At 42.0% G+C, this 18,048-nt stretch overlaps 10 non-coding genes across 10 annotated transcripts; 5 read left to right on the top strand and 5 right to left on the bottom strand.

Annotated features, from left to right (window-relative positions):
* Positions 1-11,849: 11,849 nt before the first annotated feature.
* Positions 11,850-11,942, bottom strand: trnay-gua (transfer RNA tyrosine (anticodon GUA)). The gene is made up of 2 exons: positions 11,906-11,942; positions 11,850-11,885 (listed from the first exon to the last, which is right to left on the bottom strand). It is a non-coding gene; the product is annotated as a tRNA-Tyr (tRNA).
* A 380-nt stretch (positions 11,943-12,322) lies between these two features.
* Positions 12,323-12,415, bottom strand: trnay-gua (transfer RNA tyrosine (anticodon GUA)). The gene is made up of 2 exons: positions 12,379-12,415; positions 12,323-12,358 (listed from the first exon to the last, which is right to left on the bottom strand). It is a non-coding gene; the product is annotated as a tRNA-Tyr (tRNA).
* A 315-nt stretch (positions 12,416-12,730) lies between these two features.
* trnay-gua (transfer RNA tyrosine (anticodon GUA)) lies at positions 12,731-12,823 on the bottom strand. The gene is made up of 2 exons: positions 12,787-12,823; positions 12,731-12,766 (listed from the first exon to the last, which is right to left on the bottom strand). It is a non-coding gene; the product is annotated as a tRNA-Tyr (tRNA).
* A 1,483-nt stretch (positions 12,824-14,306) lies between these two features.
* On the top strand, positions 14,307-14,399 carry trnay-gua (transfer RNA tyrosine (anticodon GUA)). The gene is made up of 2 exons: positions 14,307-14,343; positions 14,364-14,399. It is a non-coding gene; the product is annotated as a tRNA-Tyr (tRNA).
* Positions 14,400-14,699: 300 nt separating this feature from the next.
* trnay-gua (transfer RNA tyrosine (anticodon GUA)) lies at positions 14,700-14,792 on the top strand. The gene is made up of 2 exons: positions 14,700-14,736; positions 14,757-14,792. It is a non-coding gene; the product is annotated as a tRNA-Tyr (tRNA).
* A 231-nt stretch (positions 14,793-15,023) lies between these two features.
* On the top strand, positions 15,024-15,116 carry trnay-gua (transfer RNA tyrosine (anticodon GUA)). The gene is made up of 2 exons: positions 15,024-15,060; positions 15,081-15,116. It is a non-coding gene; the product is annotated as a tRNA-Tyr (tRNA).
* A 750-nt stretch (positions 15,117-15,866) lies between these two features.
* Positions 15,867-15,959, bottom strand: trnay-gua (transfer RNA tyrosine (anticodon GUA)). The gene is made up of 2 exons: positions 15,923-15,959; positions 15,867-15,902 (listed from the first exon to the last, which is right to left on the bottom strand). It is a non-coding gene; the product is annotated as a tRNA-Tyr (tRNA).
* Positions 15,960-16,193: 234 nt separating this feature from the next.
* On the top strand, positions 16,194-16,286 carry trnay-gua (transfer RNA tyrosine (anticodon GUA)). The gene is made up of 2 exons: positions 16,194-16,230; positions 16,251-16,286. It is a non-coding gene; the product is annotated as a tRNA-Tyr (tRNA).
* A 311-nt stretch (positions 16,287-16,597) lies between these two features.
* On the top strand, positions 16,598-16,690 carry trnay-gua (transfer RNA tyrosine (anticodon GUA)). Its single transcript has 2 exons — positions 16,598-16,634; positions 16,655-16,690. It is a non-coding gene; the product is annotated as a tRNA-Tyr (tRNA).
* A 749-nt stretch (positions 16,691-17,439) lies between these two features.
* Positions 17,440-17,532, bottom strand: trnay-gua (transfer RNA tyrosine (anticodon GUA)). Its single transcript has 2 exons — positions 17,496-17,532; positions 17,440-17,475 (listed from the first exon to the last, which is right to left on the bottom strand). It is a non-coding gene; the product is annotated as a tRNA-Tyr (tRNA).
* Positions 17,533-18,048: the final 516 nt, after the last annotated feature.

Below are 18,048 nucleotides of genomic sequence, written 5' to 3'. Positions count from 1 at the left end.
AACATGTACGCAGCGTGTGAGTCTGAGGACTCGGCTGATTTCCTGGAGGGTTTAAGTGGCCTCGTTTTACTCATTTGGTAAAAATCTGACTAATATACACATTTGTACAGACAAGTTAATAAACACTCAGCCACACACATACACACACACAGACACACACTCAGAGAGAGAGACAACCCACACACATCTGCACAGAGGGTAAACAGTAAGTCATGCACACAACCAGTCTCTGTCTATCTCTCTCTCACTTACAAACACACACACACACACACACACACACACACACACACACGCACACACGCACACCCCACACGCACACACACACAGTGTTGCCTGCTAATATTTACTCATGTTAGCTCCTTAAGTAACAGTTTCCTCTGCATTTACTGTGTTTGTGCAACTATATCAGTGCATGCAAATGTGTGTGGCCTCATATATTATATTAAAGGGATAGTTCAACATTTTGGCAAATTGGTTTCCCTCATCGAACTCATCAAATCCACAATCCAACGTGTTACGAACGTTACCAGACAGAGTTGTTTTAGAGGTAAATCCAGAGACTGCTTGCTGAAAAACTGTCCGTGAGGGCAACGCACATCAGCGGTTTTGCATGAATTTGCCTCTAAAACAACTCTGTCTGGTAACGTTCTGTTATTATCTCATAGCGTGGTGAATGCGCAGGTCACAATTTGTCCACCAGAGCGTTTTGGAGTTGTTGGATTGTGTATTTGATGAGTTTGATGAGTGAAACCAAGAAATCCCATTAGCCTCCGTAGCGTAGCTCTGAGCAGCTCACGGCCCTGCTCCGCCGTTCTAAAAATAGCTTGCACCGACAAACACTGTAAAGGTAACAAACCTATTGCTATGTCTATAGGGATTATGGCAATGGGCCAATTTGCCAAAATGTTGAACTATCCCTTTAAGGTACAAACACATTAAAGTGTACTGATTAGAGTTGTATTACAGTATTTTACTGTCGCTTTAAAGGAACAATATGTGATTTTTCTGCCACAAAAGATGAGGTTGGTGACGTCATGATGAAGCACTGTGGCATCATGGGAGTTGTTGTTCCTCCTCCTATTGTACTGTCTGCTCCACTTAGTGATGCTGCTCTCCATAACAACTGGACCAGGTGATCAAAACAGGTAAAAAACAGTGAATAGTTTCTCAGTTTCTCTCCAAAGCTGTTTGGTGGAGAATGGAAGTCTCTGCACAGCTTCTTGCTCTGACTTCATCCAGTTCAACAATTGAGAATCCTGCATCTAATAAAAATACATGTGACCTTAAACTTTCTAAATAGTGTAATTTTGACAACACATGTGCAAAAGGAGACATGCCACTACCATTAAGCGACCCAACATCTCAATAAAATCAAATCTATCACTAGTTTACTCATTTTTAAAGTTACATATCTTCACTTTTTTTCTTTTAACCGTGCAGCGAATTGAAAGAATCTCCCTTATTTCACCTTCTAACTGTGAACAAAATGCAAAGTGCTGCTGCTGCTGCTGCTCTGAAGCTGCTGGACGTACGAGCATTTGTACCTGAGGGATCGACACATTCCACAGGAAGGTGATGAGTTGACCTTGACCCAGACGAAACCTGGCAGAAGCCTCCACCCACGCCCATTGTCAACCCAAATCGCCACACACACACACACACACACACACAACAGGCTCACAGTAAACTGAGAGCACCCCCGCCTATACCCCAGACAGACAGGAGTGAATTATTGGGGTGAGCGTGGGTCGATGTGGTGAGGAAGGAGGAGGAGGAGGAGGCGGAGATCAGACGCTGTAAAGAGAAAAAAAACCTGGTGGGTGTGAGGAGGGAGAAGAGACATATAGCATATAGTGAATGATATCATATCAGAGGTGAACATGCAGCATGTGTTTATGACCACTCACTTATCTCACCTCAGAGCTCTGCATCTCCTGAATGACATTCCTGAAGCAGGAAGTGCTGTACAAACTCCAGCTAATGTCACTTAGCGATGATAAAGAGCGCAATTAACCTTATCTCACCTCAAATAAGTCTGACAAACAGGTGCGTTTAGCGCGGCGGCCGACCGGCGTTGCAGCCGCGAGGACCCTCATTTGCGAGATAGCGCTGTCAAAGGCTAACCAACCCGAGGCGAGGGGGCCGCCAACGCTCAGACGGCCATAAAAACGCCAGGCCGCAGCGCTGACTGATGGGACTCCGTCTGCAAATGAGGGCGGTTAAAATTGTTTTTATTCAATTTGTTTCAAAAGCTACTGAAAGACATGATTTAGATGCTGGAGAAATGACACTTGTTTAAAGAAGAATAATGGATTTCCTGCTGAATTTTCTAATGATTGATACTTCCTCCGCGTTCCGATTCCACCAAAAGAGTACCATTTCTGTCCCCAGCATATTAAATATATAAAAACATGTAATAATATAATATAAATTACATTTAATTAATAAACAAAGCACCATACACATGAATCACTGTAGAAATTAAAGATATATAATTTTTAATTACTATAAAAAGGCTGTCAAAACACTGAAACATAGCCTTTGTTGCCTGTCCCCACAGCCATGACTAAAATCCTTCTAAAATCTCATTTTTTTTGCATATTAGTGTGACTTCATATTATATCTACACTTATATAACATTTTTTAAATAAAAACTTCACATTTTAGTCCCGTCCCCAGGTTTTCACTCAGTGCTGTTACCCAAACACATTCTACACTCTAAAAATTTTGGAGCATTCCACCGGTGACATGTTCTGCTGGAAGTGACATCATTTGGGTCTTCTGAAAGTCACGGGAAGACCAAAATTTCTCTGAAAAACTCTCAAAACTCATTCCTGTTACATAAATTATCTCTAAGACAGTGTTTGTTGATATCAAAAGTAAAATATTCAGTTAAATCCTAAGAATGTGCTCTGTGTGGTCAAGCTATTAGTATAGATGCTATTTGGCTAGATTTCACACAATTGCTGATTTTATGCTAAAAACTCATTGCTGTTACCCTCATTGCTGTTACTCATACTTCAAAGATACAATGATAAAAGCAGCAATAAATTAAATAAAGTAACCTGAGATTGACCAGTAGCCTACTCATTTTGAATGAGTAAATGTGTATATTAAAAAATTATATACTGAAATGGAATGAAAAATGAAGTTTAATTTTTAAGAGTTACAATGAGCAAATGGCACTCTTTTGGCGGAATGACCCTGTCAATCACATGCTGTGCACCAGCAACCCGCTCTACATCTGAGTGGATTGGGGAGTCTTGATGCGTCTCGGCGGACATGTTTTTCTGGCAGGTTGCAGCGAACAGTTTGGCCCCTGAACTCGGCTGCGAAAAGGTCGCAGACGTTGACACAGCGAGACACTCCTTCTCTCTCTGAGCGCTCATGGCGCAGACGCTCCAAATTTAGAGACACAGCCCTAAATACATACTGTATAGCCCTTTATACCATACGGCACGCAAACACTTTCGTCCTGCCCGAACAACAACCCACTAATCTCGGCGGGCTGGAGCAAGGTAACTGTTTAGTTACCGCGGTAACGCTGTGTGTTGTGGCGCTCCAGCGATGCGGTGCTATATAAAGACTTAGGGATTTAAATCAGTGTTTACATTGCAGGAAACAGATAAATACTGTTTGACACGGCCTGTTAAAATGATGTAGGCTGTGAGCGTCACGGTCGACAGACGCTGAAGGAGACATCTGGACGGTAAACTGACCATTACTCTGTCTGTGTACTGTATGTTGTAATGCAAAGACTCAGAGCATATAGCCATAAGTCTTTTTTACTCACTGAGCACACAGCTGAAGCCTGACAGGGTACAGCACCTCCACGTCTCAGAGAGCATCTGTAGCTCCTGTGCGATTGTCAGAAACGCTGTGGGCTTTAATTCTCCAGAGTCTTAACAAAACAAACAATTTGTCTCTGGGGATTTCACCTCTGCAGGCAAGTGTCTCAAAAACAAATTTTTAAACTTTTTGTGACTCCTCTGACTGTTTATTTATTTAGCTGCTGGATGAATGACACTACAGAAAGATGTGTCGGTGCGACGCATTAGCAAGAGTTTGTCTGAACCAACCATCGTGCATCGTGAGGATGCCCAGAGCAGATAGACGAGTTTAAAAGACAGACGAGTTTAAAATAATTTTAACATTTTAATTATGAGACGTAACTTCTAATAAAAAAAATATGAAAGTCCTATTGTCTTTCTGTATTCTGACCAATCAGAAATGTTATTTCTCCATGCACAGCTGCAAAGTGAGGAAGTGTTCAAAGGTGTTAGCTAGCTGCTAGCTAGCAGCAACACTCTTTGAACTGAAGTAAAACACGTGGTTCTATGATTGGAAAAATCAAAATGACAATAATGAGAGTCGTATTTGTAGCAATGGGCTGTGTTTCTATGCAAAAGAACTACATGTCTGATACTATACAAGATGCTAGTTAGCTTAGCTTTGCACAAATACAGTGGCAATCCAACATTAAACATACTTTAATCCATGTTGTATCTAGTTTGTTTAATCTTTTAAAAAAACAGATTGTAAAAATGACATGTTTGGTTTTCATGTGTTGGATTATGTCATCAGTCCAAGTGGCTGGAGGCTAGCAGGAGACCTGACACCCCAGGAAGTCAAGTCTTTAAAATAACATAATTGAAAGATCATTCTCAAGATGGAGGAGATACGTCTGGAACCAGCTCAAGTCTATTCGGTCCAGTTTTTTCCAAAGAGAATCTGGAAGAAAACCAGAAAGAGTCGGAGACACAGATTTGTGAGCGCAGACTCACAGACTGATAATGGTCTCTGGACATTATTGTGGTCGTGTGAGTGTATGTGTCGGACTTTTTCGGTGTCTTTGCAGTAATCCCGCTGGCTAGCTGCTGTGGCTCTGGCGTGGAGTTGGGAGCGCGGCATTGGGTTTCGCCGGCGGGTCTTTTGACCGGGCTCACAGGGGATGAGTGGAGATCCTGAGCGCTGCAGAGGCACTTATGAAGGACGCACATTGTTGCCAGCCCTGGGGAGAAAACTGAGCAGTCTGGCAACACAGGCGGAATTTCCTACTGTGATGTTATCTCACACAAGACATTTAGCTTCAGCCAAATGAAGGAGAGGGAGAGAGAAAGAGGCGGGAGGGAGGAGGGCAGAGGGAAGGATGGAGGAGGAGGAGGTGGGAAAAGTGGACAGTGAAGAGGGTGGAAGGGGTGAGGTGGGGGGTAAGGATGAAAGAGAGAAAGAAAGAGGAAATTAGTGTGTAAGTAGAGGGTGTCTACCTTTCAATCTACCTGGTTTCCTGCACATTGAATGATGAAGACGTGGTTGTTGTGTCACTGTGTTGTGTTCCTCAGCGAGACCAGGTTGACATTACAAATGGTTGATTTATAGTACATTTCATTGTTCTGTTTTTACAGCTCCACTGTCATCAGGGTGTGGGCGAGAGGAAAAGTTGATGGTTTATCCCTTTAAAAGGCCTCTTTATTTACACCTCTCCTGTGTGGTGATCCAGACGCAGAGATATTTGTAGTTTTAAGAACCAAAAACCATCTCAGCGTAGCTTTCCACCTCCTCTCTCAGCTTCTCTCTGGAGCTCTGCTAGTACTAACAACAGCTCGGTGTCAGTCAATCAGAAGAGAAGGAGGCGCCTCTCTTCTGATTGGCCAACTTAAATCTGAGCGATCCAATAAAAACAGATAAATTCCACAATAAAACACTCAGAGAAACTAAATCCTGCAAGGGTGAGATGGTGGGTCCAGGTGGTGAGGGGGCGGGGCTTTGGGTGGCTGCTTTGTTGTGACATCACAAAGTGACAGGAAGTTTTAAGGCTCAGTTTCTGAATACAGGCTGTGTGCATTTCTCTGTGGACTGAGGCTTTGATACTTTCACAGTATTAATATAGATCCTAGAGCTGCTTTATAATCACACTACACATGGACGTCTACCTTTATACTGTATGGAGCTTTAACACAAACATCGTATGGAGCTTTAACACAAATGTCTACCTTTATACCTTATGGAGCTTTAATACAAACATCTACCTTTATACTGTATAGAGCTTTAATACAAACATCATACCTTTATACCATATAGAGCTTTAACACAAACGTCTACCTTTATACTGTTTGGAGCTTTAATACAAACGTCTACCTTTGTACTGTATGGAGCTTTAATACAAACATCGTACCTTTATACCATATGGAGCTTTAACACAAACGTCTACCTTTATACTGTATGGAGCTTTAATACAAACATAACATTAATACAAACAAAAAACAAGGTTGAATTGTGCTGTGTTAGCATGCGCTATTTTATGTGTCATTGTCCTCCTGGGAGATGACACTGGCGTATCACCAAATGTTGTCAGGAAAGAGTAAATATAGACTTTGAGCATTTCGAACTGACTCACTGTGAGCAGAATTTGAACCTGTGGGACTCCCCATTGGCTTTCCAGGCCAACGCCTCAACATCACAGTGCTATGTGATACATAGAGAGACTCACCTGCCTCAGAGATTAAATGTTTTTAACAACAGAAAGACACTCTGTCATTTGTTTCCTGTGTCTCATTCGAGAGTTAAACCAGAGTTTAAACTGTCCACAATGTGACAACTTTCTCTGCTTTCAATGAAAACCAGAGCTGCATCGATCCAGTGTGACCTTTGGCCCTGTATTAAAGCCAGAACAATGGCATAGTCTTATGACCTTTGTACGGTGCAGTTTCATCAGGCGAGTCTGCTGGCACTGTTTCAGTCTTGTGCACTAGGGAAAAGCACTACATATGTACATTTACAGCTGAGAGCAGTGTTAATAAAACATACCCTGACTATACATTAACACATCTTTTCAGTCTGGTTTGAATCATGTACGATAAAATGTCAGAACCTGCAGCGAGGCCACAGTGTGTGTGGAGGTGTGAACCACAATAAACGCACATTTATGAGGCCATATTTGTTTCATGCACTCTCACAATCAATCACAGAAAGTGTGAATTGTTTGTGTCAGCAAGACGTCAGGTGACCCACTAAAATATATCACCATACATTTGTTATTATCGTTCTTTTTTTTAATAACTGTAGAACAACCTGTGTTTTTAAGTGACGGCTCAACCAGGAGAGATTTTGTGTCATAGGATTTAAAGACAAAGCAAAAAAAAAAAAAATCCTCATAAAGGATTCAAATCTAATCTATCTGATCTGTGATTGAGCTGTGACAGGATCTGATTATAATTGGCTGGACAGCGGCGGCTGCAGGAGTCGCTCGGCGGCCTGGTAAATGTTTTAGACAGCCGGCACTCTCAGTGAAGCTAATGGCTGAGCTGCAGTCTGGGATTTAAAAGATTTAAAACGCTGGATAATGATTACCAGAGGGCAATCTGTCCTGGACTACTTCACACCTTCACTGCTGCTTTAAATGAGGCGATTAATTCTTCATCCTCTGCAATGCCAGAAATCCAGTTTTTTAACATTTCCAAAATGTAGAAAATCTTATCTGAAACACTTGACTTTTGTATTTATTTTAAATATATTTTTGTTGGGATTTCTTTTTTTTTTTCCTCCTAAGACTTAAAGTGTCAGTCACGCTCTTCAGCATCTTTTCAACATCAGCGTTTGAAAAGAAAGTATCTCACAAAGTGTTTACTGAGCTGCTGCTGCTGCTGTTGTGAGGAGACTCCCGGAGCCAAAGCGACACAGAGTGACAAGTGAGTGACAGCAACATTTTGTCATGTGGAGGACGACGGCATCTGTCGTTAGAGGACATCACTTCCAGTCACAGCGAGACTTGATCCTTAAACTGGCTCCGGGGCCCTTTTTGTTTTTCTTGGTTGCTGTCAACATCCTCGTGATTCTTTTTTAAAAAAAATCACGGGTTTCACCTGTACAGGACCAGTCAAGTCAGTCACAGACAGTAAATACATTAAAAAGTGATTGTAAAAGTAAAAGTTATTGCACAAATAAAACAATTCTGCAGCGCGGCCTCCTCCCGCACAAACCTGACTCGACAGTAGTTCTCTGGATAATGATTACCCACCAGTGATCATTCATCACGCTGACGCTGTTAATGTTTTCTCATGGTGTTTACTACACTGCACCGTGTAGTAGTAACCACCAACGAACGAATGAAAACACACAGGAAGGAAATAATGTGAAATCTGCATCAGTCACTGCGAACTAGATAATAATCTGACACATTTTGCATCAGAGGAAATGATTTGTGTGGGAAACGAAAAGAACAAGTTGATTTGTGAAAATACAAAACAGATTAAAAAAAACGGCTGCATTCCATTCAGGTGTGTCACTTCCTGGGTTCTGCTTTTATTCACACAAAGAGACAAAGTCCACGTCAGTAAGAGGCTGTAGTGTACAGATTAATATGATATGATATTAATATAATATGATATGGGAGACCGATGTTCGATTCCCTTGTGAAATCATCAGTTTTTATTGTCTCTATCGTTGTAACCTTGTGTTGCACACCTGGATAAAATTAGGGACTTCTATGATTATTGTTTTTGCACAATAAACATATGAGGTGAACGCTGAGATTAAAACCAAACCAAGACAATAACAAAGTTCAACATAATATGTGTTTCGAAAATCACAGTCCTTTCCTAAATCTAACCACTGAATGATCTAATAAGCATGGCACTGAAAACAGGTGCAGTGCTCTTGTTTTAGTTATTGTTATAACCATGGCGCTTTATAGGAACATTATTTAAGGAGACACTCCCATTATTAAGAACAATGCACCGTTGTGATCCACTGATTTCTCATGTAATTTCATATTTTTTTGTGAATTTCAGTCCCAACAATGAGAAAACAGATTATTTTATATTAATAGAGAGACGTTCAGGGTCTGTGCTTTCAAACGACTCGTCCCTCCAGCTGCAGACATGAACTCCAGCCTGAGGCTCTGGGATGGAAGCTGCTGCTGCTGCTGCTGCTGCTGTTGGAAGTTCACTGCTTTGAATCAGAATATGTGAGTGGAGAGTAGTCGCAACTTCTGATCCCAGATCAAAGCACCCTGCAAAAAACTCTAGGTTTTCTATTTAAACTCCACTTTCTAATTTCTACTTCTCCTATACGTCCTGATTACTCTGATGGACGCATTTTAATACAGTGATTTTATAGTTCATTTAATTAAATCTGACCGGTGGTGGAGTTTTATGTTTGTCACCAGGAGCAGGAGAAAACAGATGAGAAGAGTTTCTAACCCGGCAGCCTCTGGCTCCGCTCTCTAAACCTCCACCAGCCACATGAAAGTCAAAGTAAAGACCCGTTAGCTCCGGCTACATTCTGCAGAAGGGAAGAGAAGAAACAAAATCCTCTCAAATGTAAATACTGTTCAGCCAACTCATGAAAAATAAGTAACAGATTTTAATTTTTATGGTTTTCTGTATGTAAAATTTGCTGGTTCAACATGTTCCAATTTTTTTTGGGAAGGAGGGGTAATTTGATTCAGCGTATAATAATATTTTGCAAATATGAATTTTAGTTTTTTTTGGCACTAAAACCCTGAAGAAACTTTGTTAAGACAGTCTGTTCAGCTTCAGGAAGACTATTTGTGATTTAAGTGAAATGAACAAAGTATGAAGTCACAATCACACACAAGTCACAAAATCACAATTTATGCATAACAATGTTTTTTTGTTTGTATGTTTTTTAACCACAGTGATGATGATAATATCATCTGATGATTCCCACCTCAAATGTTCATTTTTTGCATCTTGGTTTTCCCCAAATGCCAGAATAAGATTTTGCTTGAGGATTTTGGGTCCTGTTTTTCCCAAGTCTTGACAAATCTTAAAAGACTAAAACATCCTATACTCTGACTTTGATGTGTGAAATATATCAAGTGCATCTTTAATAGAAAAACAGTTAATTTACATAAATTCACACAGACACAATGAAGCATTAGTTTGCGCGATAACCACTGATTTAATGCAGAACATGCATTAAACAACATTAACATACATAATGTAGGTACTGTAGATATCATTTGTTACTTGATTCACTTTTGACATTTTCTCTGTGGCGTTGAGCTGCTCCCTGATCTCAGCGTGTGGAGCTGAAAGAGTGAAATCAAGGAAATGAAAAAAAAAAGAAAAGCACGAGGGATTAGATAAGTTTTCCAGGATAAATAAGTAAAGGTTTGAAAAGCAACTCCAGGAAATCTGCACCTCTTTGTGAAACATTCACTTTTGACATATGACCTGTCAATCTCAGTCACAGTTGGACCTGATTAAGCTGATGAAACCAACAGAGAGCCACTTGAAACTGACAAAGACACGTTCCACTTTGTAGGTGTCAGAGGTTGTTGTTCCAGCAGCAACAGGCTGACAGTCATATGACGGCAGACGTCGAAGGCAGCTCCAAAAATAAACCATCTGAACAGGTCTTTGATACTCGCTCTTAAAAAGAAAAAAAATTGTACTGTAAAACAAGTTCTCTTCTTATTTGTACTTCACTTGTTTCCAGCACAAATGATCTAGGAGATAATGTGTTGCTTCATGCAACATCATTTCAACAGCAGTGATATTGAGCTAATTTTACTGGATTATTTTTTGCAAGTGTCAATTTTATTAGATTATATCATCAATAATGTTAGTGAATGAAACACAGGCCGATATACTGTACGAGTTGGTTATATACACCTTTTTCAGGACAACATGGGATATTAGAATATGTATGCTGCAGGGATGTCATACTTTATGACGATAAAAGAAAAGGAAACTGAAATGCATATAATTTTTATTTTTAGAAACAAAACATTAGCCCCTGACTTCTCATTTTCATTCTTTTCAAACTGTACACTCATTATAATAATTATTATTACATTTCCATTGGTTTTGGTTTTGTGGATATAATTTTTTAGACTGGTCTCGTCTTGTAATGTTACATGATTATTTTATAGCGTGGTGAATGTGCAGGTCACAACTTGTTCACCAGAGCGTTTTGGAGTTGTTGAATTGTGTATTTGATGAGTTTGATGAGGGAAAGGTGAGAGCTTACGTCTCTGACCCGGCGATCTAAAGACTGCATGCACCGACAATTACTGTAAAGGCAATGAACCTACTCCTATGACTATAGGGATTATGGCAATAGGCGAATTTGCCAAAATGTTGAAATATCCCTTTAAGTACCCAGACTCTTCTGTTGCAAAGCTGTACTCATATTACTTGACAACACATTTGTTGTATTGGGACTATTTAGTGGAAATCTCTGTCATAGTTAGGCCTACCACTTGGACCTATTTGAATGTAACTAGATTTAGTAGAACTGGTGTTTAACCATTGGCAACCGGTGCAATCATTGGATGGACAGGTACTGTAGTTGGCAATAATTGAATAGAAGAAGTTTTTTGTTTGGTTTTTACTGCATCTGTAACTGGGGTGATGCAGCTTCACCTCTGGCCGCTCGCAGCGTCGCTGATCCAGTTATTTTAGCTTAAACCCTGCTGCAGCTTTCATTGTGATGTGAATAGACACTTGTTGCCGTGCGTTTGAGTGAAGAGGCCCGGTCCTGGTCGACTTAGCCGTGTGACACGCGATAGGGTCCAAATCCAAAGTGGAATGGCTGCAGGCTTCAACCTGCGCTTAAGAGGGTCACCGCCGAACAAAGGGGGTTCAGTCAGTAGCTGAGAGGCCGCACTCACTGAAAGGACCATGGGGCCGAGGTAGAGTGTGTGTGTATGTGTGCGTGTGTGTGTGATTGAGAGGGAGCGAGTGTTGTTTCAATTCAAAAGAAGATTCTGGAAGAGAAATGTGTCTCTTTTGTCGTTAAAGTCATGAGTACTGAGGATACAACAGCTTGTTTCTGTTTTATTCACCGTTATCCAGACAGTGACAGAAGTTAAAACCTCCTCCTTCGAGCCGGAGTTGAACCAGCGACCTAAGGATGTCAGCACTGCTCTGCTCTCCTACAGTCCTCCGCTCTACCAACTGAGCTATCGAAGGGATGTTTGTACAGTCATGTTCTGCATTGTAAGAAGTATCAGCTTGTTTTTTATTGATCTATCAGGAAGCTGTTCTCTTAAAGTAATTCAGTGAAAGAGCTTCTGAAAACATGGAGACACAACTGTGTTTGTGTGTGTGCATTGTGGGGACTTAGTTGTTTAAGTCAATATGAGGACAATTGACTTTATGGGGTCAAAAGCACTATGACCTTCAATGGCCAGTTTAGGTTGAGGTTAGGAGGTGTGTTTTTGGCCCTGGTATAACTCCAGTTGTGGGGACCTAAGTCTATTTACACAGTCACATTGTGGGGACTGTGTTCACTTTATGGGGACCCATGTCCAGTTGAAGTGGTTCCAACAACTTCACCTGTAAAAACCTCCTCCTTCGAGCCGGAGTTGAACCAGCGACCTAAGGATGTCAGCAATGCTCTGCTCTCCTACAGTCCTCCGCTCTACCAACTGAGCTATCGAAGGGATGTGCATTTAGGTGTCCACTGTTCAAAAATAGACCATTTGGTTGCATTTTTCCTAGTGCAATACTTTCATATCAGCCATTTTTATGTATGTGCCGGTGATGTGGTCAGGCTCAGGTTTCGTTTGTGGATGTTCATTACAAATACTCTTTAGGAGTTTGAACTACATGTAGAGTCCCCATAAAGTTGAGCTTAAGTGACAATGACGGTTGTGTGTGAGAGTGTGTGTGTGTCTGTGCTGGTTTTACTCATGTTGTGGGGACTGTGTTCATAAATGGTTCAGGTGGATAAAGCAGCTGCTCCTGTAAAAATCTCCTCCTTCGAGCCGGAGTTGAACCAGCGACCTAAGGATGTCAGCACTGCTCTGCTCTCCTACAGTCCTCCGCTCTACCAACTGAGCTATCGAAGGGATTCACTCAGTTGCTGTACTGTGGACTGCTGAGCAATAAACATGCTGTTGAAGCTCTACATTAAAGATGAGGATAACAATACAACACAATCTTTTTATATTTACTACCATGATCAAACTGGAGATCTGTAATAAACTTGGATGTTCTCCTCTGGCTCAGTCATGGACATGAGCTCTGGCTCGAAGGAAGAGGAGACGTTCACAGGTGGAGGTGTAGATTTTACATCAGGCTGCAACGGTGCCTGAGCACCTTCGATAGCTCAGTTGGTAGAGTGGAGGACTGTAGGAGAGCAGAGTAGTGCTGACATCCTTAGGTCGGTGGTTCAACTCCGGCTCGAAGGAGGAGGGTTTTATAGGTGAGGTTGTTGGAACCACTTCAACTGGACATGGGTCCCTATAAAGTGAACACAGTCCTCACAATTTGACTGTGTAAATAGACTTAGGTCCCCACAACTGCAGTTATACCTGTAATACACCTCCTAACCTCAACCTAAACTGGCCATTGAAGGTCATAGTGCTTTTGACCCCTTAAAGTCGATTGTCCTCATATTGACTTAAACGACTGATGTCCCCACAACGCACAAACACAAACACAGTTGTGTCTCCATGATTTCAGAAGCTCTTTCACTGAATTACATTGAGAGAACCGCTTCCTGATAGATAAATTAAAAACAAGCTGATACTTCCTACAATACAGAACGTGACAGTACGAACACACCTTTGGTAGCTCAGTTGGTAGAGCGGAGGACTGTAGGAGAGAAGTGCTGACATTCTTAGGTCGCTGGTTCAACTCCGGCTCGAAGGAGGAGGATTTTACAGGTGTAGCAGCATCTGATGTGTCCAGCATTAGAAGCATTTCAATCACAGCAGTCAGTTCTCTGTGTTTAATGTTCACAACGTCAGGCTCTCACTCCCAGAATGCAATGCGCTGTATACTGTCCACTGCTCAGCAATGAAAAATGTCCATTATTAGTAGAGATGACCATAAGATGAAAACAACAATTCATGCATTTTACCCCTAACCATGATCAACACACAGATCTCTGTCAGGTTCAGTTGTTGAAATCGGCTGATTACCAGCATGGAGATCTTCTGTATGTTTTTCACTTAGGAATCTGTTCTCTGTAACAGCTACACCTGTGAAACCTCCTCCTTCGATCCGGAGTTGAACCAGCGACCTAAGGATGTCAGCAGTGCTCTGCTCTCCTACAGTCCTCCGCTTTACCAACTGAGCTATCGAAGGGATGTAGTAGCCGTTGTGGTCTGATGAAAAATCTGTGGCTCCACCTGTAAACGTCTCTTCCTTCGAGCCAGAGTTTACAACTGAGCCAGAGGAGAACATTTGTTACAGATCTCTTGGTCATTAAAAAAAAAAAAAACATCTGAATAATTTGTTCTATTGTAATTGTCATCTTTAGAAATGTAGATGTTTCAGCAGTATGTTTATTGCTCAGCAGTTCACAGTACAACACAGGAGCACATCCCTTCGATAGCTCAGTTGGTAGAGCGGAGGACTGTAGGAGAGCAGAGCACTGCTGGTATCCTTAGGTCGCTGGTTCAACTCCGGCTCGAAGGAGGATGGTTTTACAGGTGAGGTTGTTGTTGTTGTTGTTGTTGGAACCACTTCAACTGGACATGGGTCCCCCACAGTCCCCACAACTACCTCCTAACCTCAACCTAAACTGGCCATTGAAGGTCATAGTGCTTTTGACCACATGAAGTCAACTGTCCTCATATTGACTTAAACGACTGATGTCCCCAAAACACACAAACATGATTTCAGAAGCTCTTTCACTGAATTACATTAAGAGAACAACTTCCTGAGAGATAAATTAAAAACAAGCTGATACATCTTACAATGCGGAGTACAAGTATCCCTTCGATAGCTCAGTTGGTAGAGCGGAGGACTGTAGGAGAGCAGAACAGTGCTGACATCCTTAGGTCGCTGGTTCAACTCTGGCTCGAAGGAAGAGGTTTTTATAGATGGAGCTGTTACAGAGAACAGCATCCCTATAGCAAAAAAAGTCTCTCTGTCCATACAGACCTTCTCCATAGGTGGCAGTCAGCTCTTGTGACTAATTTCCCATGTGAGGTTATTACAGATCTATTACTTGATCATGGAGTTTCAGTTACATGAATTTCAATGTTAGTCATCCTTAATAAAGCTTGTACCGGAACAGGACACATTGACCTCTGTATCCCTTCGATAGCTCAGTTGGTAGAGCGGAGGACTGTAGGAGAGCAGAGCAGTGCTGACATCCTTAGGTCGCTGGTTCAACTCCGGCTCGAAGGAGGAGGTTTTTACAGGTGATATGAAGTTGGGCTAAAGGGGAAAGGTTTGGGTTAGTCTTGAGGAAATTTTAATTCAGGAAAAGGGCCTCTGAAATCATGTAAAAACAACTGTGTTTGTGTGTTATGCTGATCACATTATGACGACCATTGAATTTATTGAGTCAAAAACAAGTACCATTACCATCAAATGGCCAGTTTAGGTTAAGGTTGATGGTAGTGGTCAGGGTGTGTGTTTCTGGCCCTGGTATAACTGCTGTTATGGGGACCTGAGTCTATTTACACAGTCAAAAAGCAAGTCCTGAGATTTAGGGCCAATGTAAAGAGTAAAGGAGTCACACATGTGGAAGATACAGTCATGAGTGTGTGGTGAGTAGAGTGTGTAGCACAGTTTGTGCTGTAGTCGTAACTAATTGAATGGCAATGTTGCTGAGCGCTGTTCAGGAAGCTGTTCTCTTAATGTAATTCAGTGAAAGAGCTTCTGAAATCATAGAGACACACCTGTGTTTGTGTGTTGTGGGGACTTAGTTGTTTAAGTCAATATGAGGACAATCGACTTTATGGGGTCAAAAGCATTATGACCTTCACTGGCCAGTTTAGGTTGAGGTTAGGAGGTGTGTTTCTGGCCCTGGTATAACTCCAGTTGTGGGGACCTAAGTCTATTTGCACAGTCAAATTGTGAGGACTGTGTTCACTTTATGGGGACCCATGTCCACTTGATGTAGGTCCAACAACCTCACCTGTAAAAACCCCCTCCTTCGAGCCGGAGTTGAACCAGCGACCTAAGGATGTCAGCACTGCTCTAGTCTCCTACAGTCCTCCGCTCTACCAACTGAGCTATCGAAGGGATGGCGCAGAAGTTGTGGTCTGATGAAAAATCTGTGGCTCCACCTGTAAACGTCTCCTCCTTCCAGCCAGAGTTTACAACTGAGCTAGAGGAGAACATTTGTTACAGATCCCGTGGTCATTAAAAAAAACAAAAACATCTGAATAATTTGTTCTATTGTAACTGTCATCTTTAGAAATGTTTCAGCAGTATGTTTATTGCTCAGCAGTCCACAGTACAACACAGGAGCGGATCCCTTTGATAGCTCAGTTGGTAGAGCGGAGGACTGTAGGAGAGCAGAGCAGTGCTGACATCCTTAGGTCGCTGGTTCAACTCCGGCTCGAAGGAGGAGGTTTTTACAGGTGAGGTTGTTGTTGAAACCACTTCAACTGGACATGGGTCCCCCACAGTCCCCACAACTACCTCCTAACCTCAACCTAAACTGGCCATTGTAGTGCCATCATAGTGCTTTTGACCCCATGACGTCAACAGTCCTCATATTGACTAAGTCCCCACAATGCACACATACAAACACAGTTGTGTCTCCATGATGTCAGAAGTCCTTTCACTCAATTACATTAAGAGAACAGCTTCCTGATAGATAAATAAAAAACAAGCTGATACTTCCTACAATGCAGAACATGACAGTATAAAACATCCCTTCGATAGCTCAGTTGGTAGAGCGGAGGACTGTAGGAACGCAGAGCAGTGCTGACATCCTTAGGTCGCTGGTTCAACTCCGGCTCGAAGGAGGAGGTCTTTACAGGTGATATAAAATAGGGGAAAGTTTTGGGTTAGTTTCGAGGAAATTATAATTCAGGAAAAGGGCCTCTGAAATCATGTAGACACAACTGTGTTTGTGTGTTATGGTGATGTAAGTCATTTAACAATCACATTATGAAGACCATTGAATTTATTGGGTCAAAAACAAGCACCATTACCATCAAATGGTCAGTTTAGGTTAAGGTTGATGGTAGTGGTCAGGGCGTGTGTTTCTGGCCCTGGTATAACTGCTGTTATGGGGACCTGAGTCTATTTACACAGTCAAAAAGCAAGTCCTGAGATTTAGGCCAAGGTTAAGAGTAAAGGTGTCACACATGTGGAAGATACAGTCATGAGTGTGTAGTGAGTAGTAGCACAGTCTGTGCTGTAGTCGTAACTAATGACTTTTTATTGAATGGCAATGTTGCTGAGCGCTGTTCAGGAAGTTGTTCTCTTAATGTAATTGAGTGAAAGGGCTTCTGAAATCATAGAGACACAACTGTGTTTGTGTTTGTGCGTTGTGGGGACATCAGTCATTTAAGTCAATATGAGGACAATCGACTTCATGGGGTCAAAAGCACTAGGACCTTCAATGGCCAGTTTAGGTTGAGGTTAGGAGGTGTATTTCTGGCCCTGGTGTAACTCCAGTTGTGGGGACCTAAGTCTATTTACACAGTCACTTTATGGGGACCCATGTCCAGTTGAAGTGGTTCCAACAACCTCACCTGTAAAAACCTCCTCCTTCGAGCCGGAGTTGAACCAGCGACCTAAGGATGTCAGCACTGCTCTGCTCTCCTACAGTCCTCCGCTCTACCAACTGAGCTATCGAAGGGATGGCGCAGCAGTTGTGGTCTGATGAAAAATCTGTGGCTCCACCTGTAAATGTCTCCTCTTTCGAGCCAGAGTTTACAACTGAGCTAGAGGAGAACATTTGTTACAAATCCCTTGGTCATTAAAAAAAACAAAAAACATCTGAATAATTTGTTCTATTGTAACTGTCATCTTTAGAAATGTTTCAGCAGTATGTTTATTGCTCAGCAGTTCACAGTACAACACAGGAGCACATCCCTTCGATAGCTCAGTTGGTAGAGCGGAGGGCTGTAGGAGAGCAGAACAGTGCTGACATCCTTAGTTCGCTGGTTCAACTCCGGCTCGAAGGAGGAGGTTTTTACAGGTGAGGTTGTTGTTGGAACCACTTCAACTGGACATGGGTCCCCCACAGTCCCCACAACTACCTCCTAACCTCAACCTAAACTGGCCATTGAAGGTCATAGTGCTTTTGACCCCATAACGTCAACAGTCCTCATATTGAGTAATGGCGCCTTTCCACTAGCACGGCTCGGCTCGA

Source organism: Trachurus japonicus, chromosome 17 (assembly GCF_045865225.1).
Source record: "Trachurus japonicus isolate A0001 chromosome 17, Traja_1.0".
NCBI classification, from domain to species: domain Eukaryota; kingdom Metazoa; phylum Chordata; class Actinopteri; order Carangiformes; family Carangidae; genus Trachurus; species Trachurus japonicus.
The sequence above is the reverse complement of the archived record's forward strand: the minus strand, read 5'-3'. Positions and strand labels throughout refer to the sequence as shown.